This window comes from Alexandromys fortis, unplaced genomic scaffold (genome assembly GCF_014885135.2).
Source record: "Alexandromys fortis isolate MF-2015 unplaced genomic scaffold, M_Fortis_MF-2015_v1.1 scaffold_6, whole genome shotgun sequence".
NCBI classification, from domain to species: domain Eukaryota; kingdom Metazoa; phylum Chordata; class Mammalia; order Rodentia; family Cricetidae; genus Alexandromys; species Alexandromys fortis.
In genome coordinates, this window is record NW_026067902.1 from 10,725,868 (window position 1) to 10,731,944 (window position 6,077).

Below are 6,077 nucleotides of genomic sequence, written 5' to 3' on the forward strand. Positions count from 1 at the left end.
ATTTCCTGTTCAGCATTCTGTTCTAATGTTCTGATTCCAAGGTATGAAATTTGCCCAGTAATGATAACATCTCCTTCTTAGACATAATTTTGATGGTGTTGGATATTGCCTTCCTGAGAAATACCTTATCTCTTAACCTAGTATTAGTTTTCAACAGATTCTGTTTGTTAAATGCAATAGCACAAATTGTTTCAGATGTCTCAGTACCCTACAACAATGAATAGATTTTGTCTGTCAAATTAATATTAACCTTTTCAATAGTATTTTTTCAACTAGCTGTTCATTATTATTCTGTAAAGACTATCATTTCTAAAAGCGCCTCATTCTTGGCTCTGTTATTAAACCATTTTCTTAACAATATAATATGAAAGGCAAAACTAATTCCCCAAGTCAAATAAATGGATGAGGTATGTGAAGAACTGCTTTGGAATTTTGATGGGGATTCCATTGAATCTGTAGAGTGCTTCTGGTAATATTGCCATTTTATCACATATGTTTATACTATCTATGCAAGAACATGGAAGATCTTTTCATTTTCTGGTATCTTCTTCAATTTCTTTCATCAAAGACTTAAAGTTCTTGTTGTATAAACCTTTCACTTCTTTGGTTAGCATTACCCCAAGATAATTTATGTTGTTTGTGGCTAGTGTGAAAGGTGATGTTTCTCTGATACCTTTCTCAGTCCTTTATTCATTTGTATATAGGATGGCTACTGATCTTTTGAGTTAATCTTGTATTCTGCCACATTAATGAATATATTTATCAGCTATAGGAGTCCCCTGGCAGAATTTTTGGTGTCACTTATACTGTCTTGTAGTGAGGAGCTGCGGGCCGCTTCCCTGCTGCCCCAGCTCCCGGCCGCCAGCTAGCTCTAGCTTATGCCCCGAAATAATTACACGGAAACTGTATTCTTTTAAACACTGCCTGGCCCGTTATCTGTAGCCTCTTATTGGCTAGCTCTTACATATAGATCTAACCCATTTCTAATAATCTGTGTAGCCCACGAGGTGGCTTACCAGAGAAGATCTTAACCTGCGTCTGTCTGGAGTGGGAGAATCATGGCGACTCCTGACTCAGCTTTTTTCTCCCAGCATCCTGTTCTGTTTTCTCCGCCTATCTAAGGGTTGGCCTATCAAATGGGCCTAGGCAGTTTCTTTAATAGTAAGAAATCACTCCCACATCACCATCTTATCTGCAAATAACATAAATTTGTCTTCTTCCTTTCTAATTTGTATCCCCTTGATCTCCTCTTGTTGCCTTATTGCTACAGCTAGAACTTTGACTACTATATTGAATTGGTATGGATAGAGTAGACAGCCTTATCTTGTTAGTGATTTTAGTGATATCGCTTTGAGTTTCTCTCCATATATTTTGATGTTGGCTCTCTGCCTGCTGTATGTTGCTTTCATTGTGTTTAGATATGTTTCTTGTATCCCTGATATCTCCAAGACCCTTATCATGAAGCAGTGTTGGATTTTGTCAAAGTCTTTTTCGGCATCTAATGAGATAATCTTATAGTTTTTTGTTCATTTATACAATTGACTATATAGACATATTTTTGTATGTTGAACCAAACCTTTATCACTTGGATGAAGCCAACTTATCATGGTGGTTGGTTTTTTTCCCATGGGTTGGACTCGATTTCCGAGTATTTTATTATTTTTGCATCAATGTTCATGAAAGAAATTGGTCTGTATTTTTCTTTCTTAGTTGAGACTTTGTGTGGTTTGAATGTCAGAGTAACTATAGCATCATAAAAAGAATTTGGCAATGTTCCTTCTGTTTCTATTGTGTGGAACAATTTCAGGAGTATTGGTATTAGCTGTTCTTTGAAGTTCCATGCAGAACAAATTTAAAACTGCTAGCTGAGATGGTCCATCCTTACAGACTCTCCACTCAGGACTTCAGAAGAGCTCTACACTTTCCCATCACACAGAGAGCAAAGAAAAAATAGTACAGAAGAACTTGATCATTTTCCCAGGAAGAACTTGATTATTATCTCAGTGTTCTCAATGTCCCCTAAGGATGCTGTTGCAGTCTAGAGAATAGGAAGCAGTCTAAAGAACACAACACCCATATTCCCAAGAGGGTGAGTCTCAGGTTTCTAGTTATTTGATGGATATTTGTCATGTTACAGGTGTTACTTGCCAGTTGTTATTGGTCATAGTCAGGGAGGAAACTAAACAAAGGTGCTTAGAGTCAGAGACCTCTTTCTAAAGAGATAAAAAAGCAGCATTATAGAAATGATAGAGTGAAACAGTAGATTATGGAATCTACCTTTAATCTAAAGAGCAGCTATTATTCTCAAATATTTTACTTTGTTATGCACTTTTGTATAATGATACAAGGTTGATGTTAATTTTGTTAAACTGTGTATGTTTCATTTCTTGTTTAGTGTGTTGTACATATGCAGCACATTTTAAAATGCAATGTAAGATGCTCTTCCTTTAAGGCTATTATTGTAATCAGTTTAAGATAATTCAGAAATTAGTAGTTAGTGGTTAGTTATCTATTACAATCAAACTTGAAGTCGTGACAGTATGGTTTCCAAGGTCAAACACATATATATTTTAGATAGATGATTTTCAAACACTTCAGAGACCTACAGCACATGGCATTTAAGATGTTTTTAATGACCTAAGGCTTTTTATGACAGTGAGACACAATTTCTCCTGGTAGTACCATTTTATTTCAAAAAGGTTAATGGGTATTGAAAAAGTTCCACATGGAGTTTGATTTCCTTGTGACAAAGTTATTCACTAAGGAAAGAAACTGCCTTGCCTCCACTGTTGACAGTATGGTGACCAAATTGTGCAATCAGAATACGAAAGAAAGTGTCTGCTGAACTTTGCCAAGGCAAGGAAGGTAGTCCTTCAAAATTCCTGCTTTTCAAAACACCTGTCAGATAATGTAGGTGTGTAGACCGAAGATGAATTCCTTGGTGTTTCAGAGGAACCTGGGGTGACTGTCCAGGCAGCCGGTTTTCTGTCATTTCTATAGTTTTGGAAGATGCTTGCTTGACACTTCCTGTTTACTCGGGTAATATTATATTCATTTCAGGTCTTTGACAGGGATAAGCACTAGATTTCCTTGTTAACAAACTCAAAAAAAGAAATTTACCTAAGAGTTGTAAATTTTATAAGGTTGAGAAGCATAAAAGCTTAAGTTGTTTTTAGGTCTACATGGATAATTTAGGATAATACAAGTTATGGCAGAGAATGGTTTCGTATAAAACTTTAGATAGATAATGGAGTAATTTCTTTCAAATTGCCAAATAAAGATGGATTTGATATTTTAAGTATAGTTTTTCTTCGATAATTGTATTTTTGTATATAGTTTTACTATGCTTGAATTAAAACCTTTTCCTCTTTATTTAGACAAATGTGGGGTGGGTGGGGAATGTTGTGGGATATTTTGATTGCACCTGACATTCCAGAGTCAATAAAGTTTACTAGAAACAGGGGGATGAGCCAGCGACTCTCCGACAGCAATTAGCCATAGAGAAACTGGAAATTTGGATACAGAAGATATAGAGGAAGGAAAGGGCTGGGAGTAGAGTTTGAGATTCCTTTTGGTTCTAGGACAAAGTAATAATCTCCTGTGGTGTTTCTAGCCAAAAAAGCAAGGTCATCTGGTTGCTTCTTGGCTTCTCCAATCTAGCAGGTTTTCACTGCACATCTGACTACCAAGCCTTTGTTGATAACTAGAATGATAGAGACTTAATTTAAACTTACATATTGAACCACTGCAGAGCCAGGTTGAAAACCTGTAGACCTTCCAGGCTGGGGTCTGAGTAGCTGGCAGTGTACTCACTGTGGGACCATTGGGCTATAGATAATAATAAAAAAAATCCGTAGATTCATGTACAGCAACTAAGGCAGTAGAAAAGCATCAGTGTATACTTACACTTGGGTCATCTGTTTTATCGACCTGTGTCCTTTACTGCTATAGCTCTGAAGTAGAAGATGGAAATTAGGCAGAGTGGTCACCTCTCATGTTCTTATTTTCACACTAGTTTAGATGAATTCGTGTGCATGAATGTGGTTTAATGCCTAGCCACCCTCCTGAATCCCAGGAGGTGAGAATGAGAGAATCATCTGTCCATGTGTTCTTCACAGTCTCTGGTGGAGTTCAAACCTGGGTTTCTTTCCTTGCAATCCAGATGTGCATCCTACTCCTCTTGGTGTGCACACCTGCCAGTCCCACTTCTGCAACCTTGCTTGTAATGCCGAGAATCACTTTGTATCTCTCAGATAGTCAAGAAAAGGATTTTGCTTTGTGAGCCAATCAGAGTCTTTCTGGCAAATAATTCATTTTTATTAGTACAAATAATGTTGTAACACAAGTAATATAAGTCCTATAATGTTAGAACCAAACATTACAAACAAAATAAAATAACCAAGACAATATTACTGATATGTGATAATAAAATTTTATAATGAAAATATTATATGAGTAATATATAATTTAAGTAATGTAGCAATATAATTTAAACAATATAACCAAAATATTATAGTCAAAATAACCTAAAAAGTAACATCACCAAAAGCATTACCATAAAAGTAATAGAAACAAAATTATTAGCAAAATAATATAAACAGTTGTAATAACCAAAGTTGTATAGCAAAAATAATTTAAGCAAAATAATATATACTAAATACTATCATAAAATATTATAATAAAATCATTATGACTAAAATAATATATCCAAATTAACATAATAGATATATAGTAGAAATATTATAAGAAACAAGTTATAATTAAAGTAAGATTACCAAAACGTATAACATCAAAATATTATAACCAAAGAAATATAATCAAAATTTAAATTTGAAAGCATTTTAACAAAATATTATAACCAAATTATAATCAAAATACTGTAACCTATTATAGCAAAAATAACAATGTAAACACTGTAACCAAGACCATGTACCTGAAATAATTTGAATAATGTCAGCTGTGTGCTGACCTGATGTGGTCTTTTTCTCGTTTTCAGTCCTATCTGCCTTGCAGTGGTCTAGTCTGTCAGCGTCACTGTGACCCTGGGATCTGCCCTATTTGTCCTCTGTTGGTCCATTGTTCCTGTTCCTCAGCTTTCACCATCTTGTTTCCAGTGTTTGGGTGACCGTAGACCCTCATCCCCTCACCCCTCTTCCTCACCCATTTCTGCTTCTGCCTCCCTCATTTGCAAGCTGGGTTGTTTCCCTGTGGCAGCAGCCTGCATTTCACGGGATCCCCTTTCTCCTATCGTATTTTGATAGTGGCCTCAGATCTCCACATAACTGTACTCAGCGTTTCAGTGTTTCCCATAAGCCCTTGGTGAGATTTTCCAATATCTTGTGTGAATAAGCCGGCATTGGAGACCCCGGTAGACTGTGTGAGAGGGTTTAGGACAACAGTTTCCATAGAGATTGCTTGCTCAGCTGGCAGGCCTGACCTCATCCTCTGACTTGAGTCAGTCACTTTCCCAGTCCCCTGCTTCACCCCAGAGCCTGTACTGGCTTCTTAAGTTCTTCTTCCTCTGGTCCAGGGCTCGTGATCTTTGTGTGACATTGCAGCTCCCTGTCCTCAGTCACTGAAGGTAATGGTTTTCTTGGACCCCTTCAAGCTGTTGTGGGATCCAATAGAGAATTTTCAAGGTAGGGACCTTTAGAGGCTGCCATGCATGAAGCCTGAAGTTCATTGGCTGTGCTGGTTTCTGGCTTCACGTTGCCAAGGTCCGTCCTCTCCCTGGATCCTTCATCCCGGATGTATAAGGAGAGCCCAGGGATGGATGTAGGATTCTTAGGGTGCTTGTTTCATGAATGTAAGCTCTGGTTTCTTGTCAGGAGCCATTTCCCCACTAACAATCATTACAGGAACCATCACCCTGGGGAGTCTGCAGAATGCCCCTCACCCAATTAGCAGCAATCTCTTAGCGGAACCCGCCTCACATTCCAGCTATCCAGGGAACCAGGTGTGGCCACTTGACTTCCTAGCCTACCTCCTGGCCTACGTGACCTGGAACACGCGGCAAGAATCCAGTTACCCTGCCCCCATTCCTTACCATATATAAACTGTAACCCGTCCCTAATAAA